The 17,819-nt window shown below is 46.4% G+C and overlaps 1 pseudogene; it reads left to right on the top strand.

The window, feature by feature from the left end:
* Nucleotides 1–17,819, top strand: part of LOC141121629 (von Willebrand factor A domain-containing protein 5A-like) — a 120,244-nt pseudogene that overhangs the window by 10,730 nt on the left and 91,695 nt on the right.

Raw genomic sequence — 17,819 nt, 5'->3', positions numbered from 1 at the left:
GTACAGGGGGCTGTGCGGACAGAGTACAGGGGGTCAGAGGCTGTGCGGACAGAGTACAGGGGGTCAGAGGCTGTGCAGACAGAGTACAGGGGGCTGTGCGGACAGAGTACAGGGGGTCAGAGGCTGTGCGGACAGAGTACAGGGGGTCAGAGGCTGTGCGGACAGAGTACAGGGGTCAGAGGTTGTGCGGACATAGTACAGGGGGTCAGAGGCTGTACAGACATGGTACAGGGGTCAGAGGCTGTGCGGACAGGGTACAGGGGTCAGAGGCTGTGCGGACAGGGTACAGGGGGTCAGAGGTTGTGCGGACAGAGTACAGGGGGTCAGAGACTGTGCAGACAGATTACAGGGGTCAGAGGTTCTGCGGACATGGTACAGGGGTCAGAGGCTGTGCAGACATGGTACAGGGGTCAGAGGCTGTGCGGACAGGGTACAGGGGGTCAGAGGTTGTGCGGACATGGTACAGGGGTCAGAGGCTGTGCGGACAGGGTACAGGGGTCAGAGGCTGTGCGGACAGGGTACAGGGGGTCAGAGGTTGTGCGGACATGGTACAGGGGTCAGAGGCTGTGCGGACATGGTACAGGGGTCAGAGGCTGTGCGGACAGGGTACAGGGGGTCAGAGGTTCTGCGGACATGGTACAGGGGTCAGAGGCTGTGCAGACATGGTACAGGGGTCAGAGGCTGTGCGGACATGGTACAGGGGTCAGAGGCTGTGCGGACAAAGTATAGGGGTCAGAGGCTGTGCGGACAGAGTACAGCGGGTCAGAGGCTGTGCGGACAGGGTACAGGGGTCAGAAGCTGTGCAGACAGGGTACAGGGGTCAGAGGCTGCGCGGACAGGGTACAGGGGGTCAGAGGTTGTGCGGACAGAGTACAGGGGGTCAGAGGCTGTGCGGACATGGTAGAGGGGTCAGAGGCTGTGCGGACATGGTACAGGGGTCAGAGGCTGTGTGGACATGGTACAGGGGTCAGAGGCTGTGCGGACAGAGTACAGGGGGTCAGAGGCTGTGCGGACAGGGTACAGGGGTCAGAGGCTGTGCGGACAGGGTACAGGGGTCAGAGGCTGTGCGGACAGGGTACAGGGGTCAGAGGCTGTGCGGACATGGTAGAGGGGTCAGAGGCTGTGCGGACATGGTACAGGGGTCAGAGGCTGTGTGGACATGGTACAGGGGTCAGAGGCTGTGCGGACAGGGTACAGGGGTCAGAGGCTGTGCGGACAGAGTACAGGGTTCAGAGGCTGTGTGGACAGGGTACAGGGGTCAGAAGCTGTGCAGACATGGTACAGGGGTCAGAGGCTGTGTGGACATGGTACAGGGGTCAGAGGCTGTGTGGACATGGTACAGGGGTCAGAGGCTGTGCGGACAGGGTACAGGGGTCAGAGGCTGTGCGGACAGGGTACAGGGGTCAGAGGCTGTGCGGACAGAGTACAGGGGGTCAGAGGTTGTGCGGACAGAGTACAGGGGGTCAGAGGTTGTGCAGACATGGTAGAGGGGTCAGAGGCTGTGCGAACAGAGTACAGGGGGTCAGAGGCTGTGCGGACAGAGTACAGGGGGTCAGAGGTTGTGCAGACATGGTAGAGGGGTCAGAGGCTGTGCGGACAGGATACAGGGTCAGAGGCTGTGCGGACATGGTAGAGGGGTCAGAGGCTGTGCGGACATGGTACAGGGGGTCAGAGGTTGTGCGGACAGAGTACAGGAGCGGGTCAGTCTTTGTGGATCGTTCTGCTCCTGCTCAGTCGCTCTGTCTATCTGTCCTCCCTCCTCCTCCATACTTGGCTCAGTATAGCACAATACATATCTGAGGTGACGTCTGACTGACCTGGATTGATGGATGGAATTTGAAGCGGCTTTCCTTTTCTAGTCCTTATGGATACATGCTCTGAGCAGCAGGAAGCAACTCTGCAATGTGATATCAGGAATCAGGATCCTTCGTGTTGTTTTGCTGCCAAGTAGCAGGACAGTGACCCTGCAGCATGCTGACCTAGCAGTGGGCACAACACACTGAGATCACAGCTGAAGATTCTACGGGGGTGAGTGTCCACTGATGTCTAGCCGATAGGTACCCCCCACCACCTGGCAGGCACTGCACAGGTTACAGGCAGGGCACCAAGTTATGTAAGTATCATCTGCAGGGGGGGAGGGTGACATCTCAGCAGGCACAGGCATCCCCGGACCCCTGCTGTGGTGAGGCACCGCCGAGAACGAGCGCCAGCTATTCAAAAATGGCGCTGGGCGGGGATATTACATCACTGCGCAAGCGCCCGCCCGTGGCGCCCGGCCGAGCATGTACGAGTTCTCCAGAACCCGGTAGGCTTCGGAACGGCGCATGCGCAGTAGCGGGGTTGGCCTGCAGCCATCTTTGTTACGGGCACCGATGCCCGTAACAGACATTTATGGGCACCCCGAAAATAGGGTGGAATTTACGGGCTGCCCATAAATTATCGGGCAATTGGCAACACTGCTAATGATTTGTACAGGGCAAATCTCTCTCTCTGGAGTCCATACCTCTCCTAATACAAGGACTTTGCTTGCTTTGGAAACCTCAGCTTGGATACAAAAGGACTACAAATGTACTGCATGCAGTACTTTTTTCAGTGCACTTTGCCCACACCTACTCCAAATAACCACCCAAAGCAATTCCACCGCACCTAGTTTGAATGAATGAGTGTGAACCATGTGATTGTACAGATGGAGAGCGGTGCCAGCACTGAGAAATCATTTTCTGCAGAAAAAAGCATGAGCCATCTTGGCTTCAGTCAGTTTGTTTTCATACTTTAACAAAAAGCTACAACAGAACAGATCAGTGTGGAGACCATTGTGGCCACATAGAGTGCGCGATAAAAGCAAACAATGACGCTTTATTATAGCAATAAATCCAAGTATGAAATCTGGGGGAGAGAGGGTCGAATCAGGTGTGCTGGATGTACAGTGCCTTGCAAAAGTATTCACCCCCTTGGCATTTTTCGTGTTTTGTTGCCTCACAACCTGGAATTAACATGGATTGTTTGAGGATTTGCATCATTTAATTTACATGCCCACAACTTTGAAGATTTTTTTTATTGTGAAGCAAACTACAAATAGGACAAAATAACAGAAAAATTCAATGTGCATAACTATTCACCCCCCTAAAGTCAATACTTTGTAGAGCCACCTTTTGCGGCTATCACAGCTCCAAGTCGCTTTGGATAAGTCTCCATGAGCTTGCCACATCTTACCACTGGGATTTTTGCCCATTCCTCCTTGAAAAACTGCTCCAGCTCCTTCAAGTTGGGATGGTTTGCGCTTGTGAACAGCAATCTTTAAGTCTGACCACAGATTTTCGATTGGATTGAGGTCTGGGCTTTGACTAGGCCACTACAACACATTAATGCCCCGTACACACGGTCGGATTTTCCGATGGAAAATGTCCGATCGGAGCATGTTGTCGGAAATTCCGACCGTGTGTGGGCTCCATCGGACATTTTCCATCAGATTTTCCGACACACAAAGTTTGAGAGCAGGATATAAAATTTTCCGACAACAAAATCCGTTGTCGGAAATTCCGATCGTGTGTACACAAATCCGACGGACAAAGTGCCATGCATGCTCAGAATAAATAAAGAGATGAAAGCTACTGGCCACTGCCCCGTTTATAGTCCCGACGTACGTGTTTTACGTCACCGCGTTTAGAACGATCGGATTTTCCGACAACTTTGTGTGACCGTGTGTATGCAAGACAAGTTTGAGCCAACATCCGTCGGAAAAAATCCTAGCATTTTGTTGTCGGAATGTCCGAACAAAGTCCGACCGTGTGTACGGGGCATTACATGTTTCCCCTTAAACCACTCAAGTGTTGCTTTAGCAGTGTGTTTGGGGTCATTGTCCTGCTGGAAGGTGAACCTCCGTCCTAGCCTCAAATCACACACAGAGTGGTAGAGGTTTTGCTCAAGAATATCCCTGTATTTAGCACCATCCATCTTTCCCTCAACTCTGACCAGTTTCCCAGTCCCGGCTTCTGAAAAACATCCCCACAGCATGTCAACACCACCATGTTTCACTGTGGGGATGGTGTTCTTTGGGTGATGTGATGTGTTGGGTTTGCACCAGACATAGCGTTTTCTTTGATGGACAAAAAGTTAAATTGTAGTCTCATCAGACCAGAGCACCTTCCTCCATACATTTTGGGAGTCTCCCACATGCCTTTTCACAAACTCAAAACATGCCATTTTGTTTTTTGCTAAAAGTAATGTCTTTCTTCTGGCCACTCTGCCATAAAGCCCAACTCTATGGAGCGTACAGCTTATTGTCATCCTATGTACAGATACTCCAGTCTCTGCTGTGGAACTCTGCAGCTCCTCCAGGGTTACCTTAGATCTCTGTGCTGCCTCTCTGATTAATGCCATCCTTGCCCGGTCCATGAGTTTTGGTGTGCGGCCGTCTCTTGGCAGGTTTGCTGTTGTGCCATGTTCTTTCCATTTGGTTATGATAGATTTGATGGTTCTCCTAGGGATCATCAAAGATTTGTATATTTTTTTTTATAACCTAACCCTGACTTGTACTTCCCAACAACATTGTCCCTTATTGTTTGGAGAGTTTCTTGGTCTTCATGGCAGTGTTTGGTTAGTGGTGCCTCTTGCTTAGGTGTTGCAGCCTCTGGGGCCTTTCAAAAAGTTGTGTATATGTAATGACAGATCATGTGACACTTAGATTGCATACAGGTGGACATCATTTCACTAATTATGTGACTTCTGAAGGTAATTGGTTGCACCAGAGCTTTTTAATGGGCTTCATAACAAAGGGTCTGAATACATACGCACATGCCAATCATTTTTTTATTTCTGAAGAATTGTTTTCACCAATTGTTTTCTGAAAAATTTTACTTCATCAACTTAGCCTATTGTGTTCTGATCTATCACATATAATTCAGATTGAAAAAATATTGAACTAAAGGCTGTAATGTAACAAAATAGGTAAAAAGCCAAGGGGTGAATACTTTTGCAAGGCACTGTATGTAGCACCCTCCTAGTTAGGCTTGTAGGCTGGTTGCCTGCCGTGTATTAGTTAGGGAGTTGACTGGCCCAGACTGGGGAAGGGTTAATGTTCTGCACTTTTTGGACCCTGCCTATCTGTCCTGTTATATATATATATATATATATATATATATATATATATATATAAGGGAGAAGGAAGGCCAGTTTTGAGGCTTGCTGGAGCAGTCCGTCAGAGGACACTGGGAGTCCGGAGAACTATCAAGTCTTGGAAGATATCATGATTGACCTTCTTGAGGTATGCCTGGGCAGCCTAGTTGAGTTAGATAGGGAATATCCCACAGTAATGTTCTGGTTGGACTTTTCAAGATGTTCAGTGAAGTTGCATCAACTGTTTTAAGCCGGCTCTAAAGTCATTTAAAGGGGTGCATGAAGGTTGCTGGCGTATAAAAGAACAAGTCTCAGTAAAGCACATGTGAGGTATGAAGCAAAGCAACTAAGGAATGTGTACTTAGCAAGAGCAGCAGGTAGGGATGAGCCGAACACCCCCTGGTTCGCAGTGCTGGGACAAGGCCATCAGAGCGAAGATGGCAAACTGCACCCCCCCCCCCCGGGTATAAAGAAAGAGTCAGTGTCCTTTCAAAACCAGAAAACACTTAAAACAATACAACACTACAATACTGTAGCTGCAGCCCCATCGCAGTATATGTACTGCGGCGGGTCGGCAAATGGTTAAATTGTAAGTTCACCGCACCTCTGGACCCCTTTACATTACACAGCACCCTGCACCTCTGGACTCCTTTACATTACACAGCACCTGCACCTCTGGACTCCTTTACATTACACAGCACCCTGCACCTCTGGACTCCTTTACATTACACAGCACCCTGCACCTCTGGACCCCTTTACATTACACAGCACCCTGCACCTCTGGACCCCTTTACATTACATAGCACCCTGCACCTCTGGACTCCTTTACATTACACAGCACCCTGCACCTCTGGACCCCTTTACATTACATAGCACCCTGCACCTCTGGACTCCTTTACATTACACAGCACCCTGCACCTCTGGACTCCTTTACATTACACAGCACCCTGCACCTCTGGACCCCTTTACATTACATAGCACCCTGCACCTCTGGACTCCTTTACATTACACGGTACCCTGAAGCCTTTGGGTTCACACTGGTGTCCTGAAGTTTGTCCCAGTGCTGGCGTATACACAGTTTTTCTGCATTTTATCCCCATTTTTAGCTGCAGTCCCACAGACTTCTATTAGCTTGTGTAATTTTACTGTGTTTTCTGAAAGCACACCAAAGATTCAGTATAGAGGACATTTGGTGCGCTTTCAGAAAATGTTGCAAAAATGTGTAACCTAATAGAAGTCTGTGGGACTGTAGTGAAAATTGAGGTAAATGCAGGGTGTATACACCAGCACTGCAACTGAACCACAGCGCATCAGTGTGAACCCACTTGAGTCCTGGTTTACATATATGCGATACAGGAATCAGCGTGATTCCAGTGCGGATTCCTGCATTGCATGTTGCTTGTCGGCCATTCATGATGCCCTTTGCAAACTGCTATGGGTGTCAATGGAAAATTAATGACACCCCACAGATCAGTTTGCAGATCGCAGTGAGAATTGTGAAATGGTGCAGGAATCAGATTGGATAGGTGTAAACACCCATCCAATCCGATTCCAGTGCAGACCATAAAAAGGGTCCTGCACCGTTTTGGTGCAAATGCGTTTTGAGCCATACAGTTTGTATTGCTGAATTCGCATTGCACAGACATCGAATGTGATTTGTACAGCAACGCGGTGCGAATCACATGCAATAGCTATGATCACACTAGTGAAAACCCTGGCTAAAGGAACATGATGGGAACATGATAGGGCCAACTATTAGCACAGAGTTAATGAAAGACTCTACTAGAGGACAACAGAGGAAAGATTGGGAGTGAAAGATTTGGGAGAGAGAGAGCAGAGTCTGGACACAGGGACAGTGCTGATAACTCACTTGGATGTTCCCAGGTTGCTACTTGTTTAAATGTTCCCGCCCCCACATTCCTTTCAGAGGCAGCACACGGGCTGTGCGGAGCATGGACGGGACACAGAAACAGAGTGGAGGGAGGGGGCAGAGCCGATGCAGCCTCTTCCATTTCTGTGGAGGGGGGGAGTTGTACTCGATGGGCTATTAGAATTTAACCTGAGCTCTCCCTGCGCTGTCAGCATGTCACATCACCGCTGCACTACCAAGCCTGTCCCGCTCTCACTGTATCATACAGGGGAGGATGGGGGGGCCGCCTGACACCCCCCCCAATGTGTGGTATCCAGTTAGTACACCACTGCTGTGCCCCCTTCCTACAATAAATTACTCCGCCCAGGGCATCCGCCCCCTTCAGCCCACCCCTTGTACCAGCCCTGGTGGTTCAGTTCGCAGAAGAACATGCGAACAGGCAAAAAATTTGTTTGAACACGCGAACACCGTTAAAGTCTATGGGACACTAACGTGAAAAATCAAAAGTGCTCATTTTAAGGGTTAATATGCAAGTTATTTTCACAAAAAGTGTTTGGGGACCCGGGTCCTGGCTCGGGTACATAAACGGGTGGCCCCTGCCCCCTCTGACACCATGGGGAAGCCATTGAGAAGTCCCCGTGCATCAGAGGGGGGCTGGGTCACCCGGGTACATCATCGTGTGGCCCCGCCATCAGTTATAAAAGAACTGTCACCTGCGAGGACGCGTCATACGACGATGAATGGACTTCGTGGGACATTTTTTTTTTTTTTTTTAATAAAGGACTTGTACCAAGCTGTGTCTTGTGGTTTTTTAAAATTTTGACACTTTTTTTGTGAAATGGTACGGGTACAATATACCCGTTACCATTTCAAACAGGAGGGGTGGGATCTGGGGGTCCCCTAGTTAAAGTGGGCTTCCAGATTCCTATAAGCCCCCCCGCCCACAGACCCCCACAACCACCGGTCAAGGGTTGTAGGGATGAGGCCCTTGTCCCCAAGGGGACAAGGTGCTTTGGTTGGATACCCAAAAGCACCCTCCCCATGTTGAGGACACGTGGCCTGGTACAGTTCAGGAGGGGCCTGAACCTGTGGCCTGCCAGGTTGCGTGCTCGGATAAGGGTCTGCTATGGATTTTTTGGGGGACCCTCACGCCATTTAAAAAAAAAAAATTGGCATGAGGTTCCCCTTAAAATTCAGGTCTGGTATGAATTTTGAGGGGGACCCCTACGCCGTTTTTTTAAAAAAAAATTGGGTTCCCCTTAATATCCATACCAGACCTGAAGGGCCTGGAATGGAATTTGGGGGGACCCCCATTCAATTTTATTTTTACATTTTGGTTCGGGGTTCCCCTTAATATTCATACCAGTCCCAAAGGGCCTGGTAATGGACTGGGGGGATCCCATGCTATTTTTTTCAATGACTTTTATCTGTATTGCTGGGACCGACAATTCATTATAGCCGCTATTACTTTAAAATGACTCTTTTTTCTTTAGAAATGTCATTTTGTACAGGGACTGTTCTAAACACGAGAAAAGGCGCCACTTTACAGACATACTGTAGACACCCCCCAGGTACAAAATTTAAAGGAATATTTCACTTTTGTGGTGTTTCACTTTAAGCATTATTAAAATCATTGCTCCCGAAAAAACAGCCGTTTTTAAAAAAAATTTTGCATTGATACATGTCCCCTGGGGCAGGATCCAGGTCTCTAAACACTTTTTATGACAATACCATGCATATAAGTGAAAGGTTAGTGTGTGGGTGTGGCGCAGTCCTAATTCATAGAAATACTTGGTAAATCGTGTGTAGCCAAATCCCATATGTAAAGTCGCATATAAAGTATAAACCAAAATTGCAAATAAAAATCAAACATAAAACAGCAAAGTGACCCCCTTTGGAGTGTGTAGCTGTATCGTTGTCCTAGTTTAAAAAATGTTTGGTAAACCGTGTGTAGCCAAATCCCACATGTAAAGTCGCATGTAAATTATAAACAAAATATAAACAAAATCGCATATAGCAAATTTATCGGCTAGGTTGGCCCCCTTTGAATTGGGGGAGGGGGGAAGGGGAACAGAGGATGAAATCAAAAAATGACTTTAGCCAAAGCTATTCCATCCACATAAAAACCCCATATAGTGATTGACAAACATAACATTGCTGAATAATTACATAGGTTAAATCGTGACTAGTGCTCAGTGCAACTTAAGTGAAAAACTTGACATCTTTGTAAAGCAAGGCAGGTATTTGTATTAATCTTGGTGACCAGGTGCTCGTGTCTTGTGATCATGCGGACACTCACCAGCTTCTTTAACCCCTGCGGGGGTAATGCGCAGTCACAGTGTATGCCACTGTGCGGCAATCCACAGGCTGTTTCTGGGTCAGAGAGAGTTAGAGAGATGTGGTCTAGAGAAGGACTGTTTCACTCACTGGATTGTGTCCAGAGGAGGTTGAAGGGTGCACAGCAGTCCTGGGAACTGAGTAAAGACCCTAAATTGATCCCTGTGACTGTACAGTATTCTGAAAAATGCACTGGGTACCAGATGCTGTGCACAAGAGCAAGGTAACCAGATGCCAGAGAGTCTTGCCCCATGATCTTCAGCTGTAAGGGAACCGACCGTTCAGTATCCACATTCAATTATAGAGACGTTTGTCCTCTAACCGCTGTTTGTTAATCGTTTTTGGAGTATCCCATGGTCCAACCCATCTCCTGGTCAAGTTCTACAAGCAATAAATTACAAAAAAGACAACCCCTAGACTGTTTATTGAATCTAGAGTTCATGGACGGCTCCTTGGGTGGACTGGTGGCCTCTGTACAGTTTGGAAAAGAACCAGTTAAAATATGTGCCCTTTCAAGGGTAGCATTACATCGATACAGTGCTACCCCCATAAGGGCTGCTGATTTGCCCCAGGTTCCTCCTGTCACATAGTGCAAACAACAGCATTCACTCCTTCAGCTCAGTCAAGGGGTTGCCATTTTCTGCACTTATAGCTGGTTAACTTGGATAGGGCAGGGAGCTGTGGGATACTCCAGAACAGTGGTTCTCAACCTCATCCCTCAAGTACCCCCAACAGGCCATGTTTTGGGAATTTCTCTTAGATAAAATAGCTGTCCAAAATACCAAGCCATTGACTCTGATTTAAAGCACCTGTGCAAGATAAAGGAAAACCTGCAAACACGACCTGTTGGGGATACTTGAGGACTGAGGTTGAGAACCATTGCTCCAGAATACCGAACAGTACACTCTTCACTCTGTAGCTACTTCTCAGTACAATCCCCTCAACCATATTTTAAGGAATGGACAGCACTGGATCAACATAAACCAGGCAAGGATTAGTTATAATGCACCAGGGAATCGACAGCAGCACAGTCACCCAGGTCCTGCCCTCAGGTCTGCACAAGTCCTTAGGTAATTGAATGCCTTCCTCCTGAATCAGGCAGACATTTCCAAGATGGACTCTCCAGACTGGACCCAAGGTAAAGTCCCCATTCTTCTTTAACTTCAGAGATTAACTTAACAGAGAGTAGTTAGGCCCCCCAGCTTAAGAGCCCAGTCACAAGTCCGACTTCTGTGACCCTGGAGGTTTTTTATTTTTGTTGTTTTCTTTTTTAGGTAGGCGGCAGAAGCTGCATGTGGAGGAACCAATGCCCTCCATTTCCCTCCTGCAGCTGCTGAATGTCTACGGGAGGGAGAGGAGAAGCGGGCATTCAGCAGCTACATAGAGGGGTTCCTCTACATAGTGCCGCCCCCGCTGCCCTCCTATCCAGGCATACGGGGGGGGGCGTACGGGTCCCCTGGAGCATGGGACCAGGTCCCAATGGCAACCCCTGTACAAATGTCCCTGCCTCATGCTCCTCTTAGACAGAGCACATATACAGGAAGAAAGGAGGGCGAATATGACTCTTTCCTGACATCCTCCCTACATACTTACATACTTTTACATACTTACATACTTTTACATACTTACACAGCTATGTACATACAGTACATAGCTGAATGCATGCTTCTAATAGTACGCAATAAGTGGTAAAGGAAGGAAGAGAGCCCTGGGGGTAGTCTGTATTATGTCACTCGGGCTGCAGCCATAGAATCTGACACTTGTATCTTTCATTTCCTTTCAGACAACCTTCAATAATGCCGCCATTCCCTCCATGTTGTGGCCTCATCATCATGGCTTCCCGCCAGCCAGGTGAGTATACAAGCAATGGCAATTACAGTATAAGCACCCCCCCCGTGGGATCCGCTTGGAAGCTGGAAATCACTGTAGTAGAGATCGATACTACAGTGATCTCCACTAGCTTTAGGGGCCCTTGCTGAGCAGCTGCCCTGCTGCATTCTGAGCACAGGAGGTTGGCCACTGGGCCCTGGCACCATTCAGCGATTGCATTGCATTTTCTCAATGAGGAAGGTAGAAGAGCGGGGTATTGCAGTCATGCTCTCCACCACATCCAATCAGGGAATCTTTTGCATTCCCTGAGAAGATGCAAATAATTCTCTAAATGACGCTCATGCCATGTAGACGACCTCCTGTGTTCATAATGCAGCAAGGACATGGAAGCTATTGGAGATCCCTGTAGCAGCGATGCTTAATGTAGGGGTTTCCAGACTCTAGAGGGATTTCACAGATATGATATATGCATAATTACATTGGTCCAAGCTTGAACAATGTAATTATGTAAAAATTGCCATAGCTGGAATTGTTCTTTAAACTGTTGCTAGAGTTATGTTGCAGAGTTACTGCTATATTCTTTATATTCTGACACTCATACCTGTTTTTTCCTACTGTTGCTACCCTACTTGTCTTTAATGTGACCCTTTACCTATTGCTCTAGCTTGTGTTATGTGCTTTGGTTTATTTCAGTAGTGTAGAAAGAAGAAAATAAACCTCTGGATATAATATATTCCACCTGTCATGGTGACTGCAAGACCATCTTAGTGTAGAAGCCGACAACACAGACATCACTGTGTCACACAATATTCAATTCTTGATGGGCAGTTGGAGTTCAACTCAGATGTGGTACATCACACCCTGAGTATACCTTCATGCCAGTGCTGTTGCTACCAGGGAGTGTGTTAGCTGATCCCTGTCGGTCATCTCAGACCAGTAGCTCTTAGACCGAGATATTGAGGGCCATCACGCTAAGTCAATGTGGCCTTGCTGCAGTGCACATGTGCTGGCAGGAAGCACCTGTCAGAAGGTGAGAGCGAGGACTCTGTGTGCTGCTGCTTGTTCTTTGGCCAATCAAAAGGCTGGGAGAGCAGCTTACTATACACTACAAGATTTTATCAGGCCCGCAACAAGTGTCTATGAAAATAATCTAGCTGGCTGGTGTTGGAAGCGCCGGTCTGTGTATCATAATATGGAGACTGCCAGCAAGCCATAATCCTCCCCGCGTCCTCCTGATGGGCACTCCTGGATGTAAGGAGATACTGTGATGGGCACTCCTGGATGTAAGGAGATACTCTGATGGGCACTCCTGGATGTAAAGGGAACTCCTTTTAAGATTTTTTTTTTGGCCAGTAAACTTTTGTAACATCCAAAATGTGGTCCTCAAACTTGAAAACGTTGGAGACCCCTGAGCCAAACTAAGCACAGAGTTGGAAATCCCTTATCTCCTAATTGGTAATTTGGTATTTGTGTTCCCGGTCCCTAGCTTGATTGGACGGTACTTTTAAAGAGTATTCATCTCCTAAGTGTTCACTGGAAATACAGCTCAAGTTACTGGACACCAGATATAATTTTCTTATTCTCCTGTGTGTGTGTCTAGTCCCTCTACAGGGGATCTGGGTTGACGTCCAGGTGAAAGGCTTTGTGGCGGATGTATCAGCAACTCTCAAGTATAAGAACAAGGAGGAGAAGGCGGTGGAAGCGGTCTTTGTCTTCCCCATGGATGAAGACTCTGCTGTCTACAGCTTTGAGGCCACAATAGAGGGGAAGACGATTGTAGCCGACCTCCAGGAGAAGAAGGAGGTAATGAGGATTACAAGACGAACAAGAGAAACACATTATATTTTCACATGACATGATTATACACTCTTAGGCTTTTCTTTAAACTGGATTATAAGTATACATTCTTAGGCATATAGTACAATCATTTGGTCACTTTTTGCTTTTCACGTTGATGACTGATGGAGCCCCAAAATTCTGTGGCCAAGGCTGTAAACTGCCCACAAAGGGCTCTGCCATTTATTTGATGGTTGAATAGTAATGTACTTTTAACATTTGTCCATGTTGCTTTGTAGATGAGATATAGAATGTGTGGTCACCAGTTTGGCTGAAGTATCTACAGATCTTGTATATCAGGTTTTGTGATCTTCAGTCACAGTCAGGCTGTTACTTTCTTTCTATTTTGGGAGAATCAACAGAAAAACTAGACACAAATCGTAGAGTTAGCTGGAATTTGGTAATGCAAATATTGCCGTACAGTACACTATAAGACACCATAGCTGGATCAGTACAAAAAAAAAAAAAATATATATATATATATATATATATATATATATATATATATATATATATATATATATATATGCGACGGAAAGTATTCAGACCCCCTTAAATTTTTCACTCTTTGTTATATTGCAGCCATTTGCTAAAAGTATTCCTAAGTATTCAGACCCTTTGCTGTGACACTCATATATTTAACTCAGGTGCTGTCCATTTCTTCTGATCATCCTTGAGATGGTTCTACACCTTCATTTGAGTTCAGCTGTGTTTGATTATACTGATTGGACTTGATTAGGAAAGCCACACACCTGTCTATATAAGACCTTACAGCTCACAGAGGAAATGAGAATCATAAAGTCAAAGGAACTGCCTGAAGAGCTCAGAGACAGAATTGTGGCAAGGCACAGATCTGGCCAAGGTTACAAAAAATTTCTGCTGCACTTAAGGTTCCTAAGAGCACAGTGGCCTCCATAATCCTTAAATGGAAGACATTTGGGACGACCAGAACCCTTCCTAGAGCTGGCCGTCCGGCCAAACAGAGCTATCGGGGGAGAAGAGCCTTGGTGAGAGAGGTAAAGAAGAACCCAAAGATCACTGTGGCTGAGCTCCAGAGATGCAGTCGGGAGATGGGAGAACGTTGTAGAAGGTCAACCATCACTGCAGCCCTCTGCCATAAAGCCCCGACTGGTGGAGTGGCCCGACGGAAGCCTCTGAGTGCAAGACACATGAAAGCCTGCATGGAGTTTGCAAAAAACACCTGAAGGACTCCAAGATGGTGGGAAATAAGATTCTTTGGTCTGATGAGACCAAGATAGAACTTTTTGGCCTTAATTCTAAGTGGTATGTGTGGAGAAAACCAGACACTGCTCATCACCTGTCCAATACAGTCCCAACAGTGAAGCATGGTGGTGGCAGCATCATGCTGTGAGGGTGTTTTTCAACTGCAGGGACAGGACGACTGGTTGCAATCGAGGGAAAGATGAATTCGGCCAAGTACAGGGATATCCTGGACGAAAACCTTCTCTAGATTTCACAGGACCTCAGACTGGGCTGAAGGTTTACCTTCCAACAAGACAATGACCCTAAGCACACAGCTAAAATAACGAAGGAGTGGCTTCACAACAACTCTGTGACTGTTCTTGAATGGCCCAGCCAGAGCCCTGACTTAAACCCAATTGAGCATCTCTGTAGAGACCTAAAAATGGCTGTCCACCAACGTTTACCATCCAACCTGACAGAACTGGAGAGAATCTGCAAGGAGGAATGGCAGAGGATCCCCAAATCCAGGTGTGAAAAACTTGTTGCATCTTTCCCAAAAAGACTCATGGCTGTATTAGATCAAAAGGGTGCTTCTACTAAATACTGAGCAAAGGGTCTGAATACTTAGGACCATGTGATATTTCAGTTTTTCTTTTTTTAATAAATCTGCAAAAATGTCAATAATTCTGTGTTTTTCTGTCAATATGGGGTGCTGTGTGTACATTAATGAGGGAAAAAATAAACTTAAATGATTTTAGCAAATGGCTGCAATATAACAAAGAGTGAAACATTTAAGGGGGTCTGAATACTTTCCATCCCCACTGTGTATATATATATATATATATATATATATCTATATATCTATATAGATATATAGATATATATCTATATAGATATATATAGATACATAGATATACAGTATCTATAGATCTCTCTATATATATATATATATAGATATATAGATATATCTATATATATATATAGATATAGATATATATCTATATATATAATAGAAACTGTGTACATCATATTCACAGATCTAAATTGCTGTAAAAGTGTTTAAATTACACAAAAGTAACAGGTTTTCTGCTATTCCTACTCTTCTCCAGGCCCACAAAACCTATGATGAGGCCATCAGCCGAGGTGAACAAGCCTTCCTCCTGGAGGAAGATGAGAGCTCGGCAGACATCTTTAGCTGCAGTGTTGGGAATCTCCCTCCTGGCCAGGAGGCCGAGGTCACCTTAAAATATGTGCGGGAGTTGCCAGTGGAGGCAGATGGAGCTGTGCGTTTTGTACTCCCGGCCATCCTCAACCCGAGATACACCCCAAAAGGTACAAGTACAAAGCAGAGCGTTTTTTTTTTTTTCAATGTAATGCTTTTATTTGCTCTTCTAAAAGGACCACTAACCCTAAAGTGAACTTGACATGACCTAAAATGTTTCTAAAGCAACAAGTGCAGACACTAAGAACCTTGCGTTAGTCATTAATCTAGTTCCTGTGTACCTATGGAGCCTTTTGCATTATAGACCCCGGTTTTACACGGGACCTTGTCTTCTGTCCATATTGTAACTCAAGCACTAACCCCAGCCAATTAAATTTCAGATACTTGGGCTTTAAATGGCAGAACTTCTGTGTGCAGTAGGGTAGATTAGCCATATTTTTTGTTTTTAAAGATTTTTTTTGCTTCGATCAAGACTTCATCTATACAGTGCATGAGCTTGTCTCTTTATGCAGCTATCCAGATTGGTGTGTCCTCCACTGATGTGGCTAATGTGACCTTCAGCCACTGGGCTTTGCTTGTGGTGCTTTCCAGAGTACTGTCTTAGTTCGCCACAGAGTACTACCTTAGAGCTGTGGCACAACCTTTGAGTAGGACTCTATCTCTGAAGACTAATTATGAGTATGCTATTGGTGGAGTATTGAAAACTACTATATTTATTAGAACTTTTGCACTCCATTATTGTAGCGATCACCCCTGAAAGGGCTGCTGGTTTGTGTGCCTGGTTCTTTCCCCAGTTATGGCAGTGGCAGCTAGGTACACAGCAACAGTCACTCTGTGGCTCACTAAGCAGTCTAGGGGTTTGTCTGTTGTAGATTTATTGCTGGTTAAACTTGGATAGGGATGAAGGGAGCTGTGGGATACTCCAGTTGCACAATGTAATGATATGAGGACACTCTTTACTATGTCAAAACTCTTTAGCTCAGTCCTTCTAGCAGCGTCCAGGAGGTTACCTAGCTCTAGCTATCTAGAGCAGTGGTCTCCAAATGCGGCCCTTTGCATACTTTTATCCAGCCCTTGAGGCATTTTTCCCCCACTAGGGATGAGCTTCGAGTTCAAGCCCAACATGAGTTCGACTCGTACAACGGCTGTGACGAGGATCGAACATTATGGGCCGTTTGCGGCGCGTCACGGCCCATAATGCACTGCGTCATCGCAGTGGTTTGATGGCTGATGATTGGCCAAGCATGCACTATGACCTGCATGCTTTGGCCAATCACAGCACCGTAACCAAACAGAGCAAACAGAGCCAGGGTGCCTTTGGCCAATTATGGCTCAGGGGAATAAGTACATGCCCCACACTATATAAGGCCACCTGCACGTCAGCCGTATGTAGTGTGTTTCGGCGTTCAGAGAGAGAGAGAGAGAGAGAGAGAGAGTGTCATTTAATTTCATTTAGATAGATTGAGATAGATTGAGCAGACAGTTGATTCAATTAGCTCCAGTATATTTAGTGTATAAAAATATATATATACTGTGTCCAGTTTAGCTAGAACTCGCTGCAAACCGTTCCTGTTGTTCCCTTCCTAATATACTACAGGCAGGCAAGTTCATTCAGTTAGCTGCAGTATATACAGTACTGTATCCTGTGCAGCTAGATCTCGCTGCAGACCGTTCCTGTTGTTCTCTTCCTAATATACTATAGGCAGGCAGTTCATTCTGTTAGTTGCAATATATTCAGTACTGTATACAGTTTAGCTAGATCTCGCTGCAGACCGTTCCTGTTGTTCTGTTCCTAATATACTACAGGCCGGCAAGTTCAATTAGTTAGCTGAAATATATTCAGTACTGTATCCTGTGCAGCTAGATCTCGCTGCAGACCGTTCCTGTTGTTCTCTTCCTAATATACTATAGGCAGGCAGTTCATTCAGTTAGCTGCAGTATATTCAGTACTGTATCCTGTGCAGCTAGATCTCGCTGAAGACCGTTCCTGTTGTTCTGTTCCTAATATACTACAGGCAGGCAGTTCATTCAGTTAGCTGCAGTATATTCAGTACTGTATCCAGTTTACCGTATATACTCGAGTATAAGTCGATGTGCATGTGTCCTGTACCTGTGTCATGTGTATATGTGCATGTGTCATGTGTATATGTACCTGTGTCCTGTGTATGTGTGCATGTGTCATGTGTATATGGTCCTGTGTATGTGTATGTGTGCATGTGTCTGTGTGCATCCTACCTGTGTCCTGTGCATGCCTCCGAGTGCCGCTCTGCACCGATCAGCGTCTGCTATTCCTATTTGGTGGCCATTCACTGTTCAAAAGCCGCACCTCCTCGTCGTTAATGATAGGCAGAAAACTCCATTTCCCAGCAGTCAGTGGTCAGCCTATCACGGGCATTCTCTCATCCT

The sequence above is a fragment of the Aquarana catesbeiana genome, linkage group LG01 (genome assembly GCF_042186555.1).
Source record: "Aquarana catesbeiana isolate 2022-GZ linkage group LG01, ASM4218655v1, whole genome shotgun sequence".
Classification (NCBI taxonomy): domain Eukaryota; kingdom Metazoa; phylum Chordata; class Amphibia; order Anura; family Ranidae; genus Aquarana; species Aquarana catesbeiana.
This window is presented reverse-complemented; position numbering and strand designations above follow the sequence as displayed.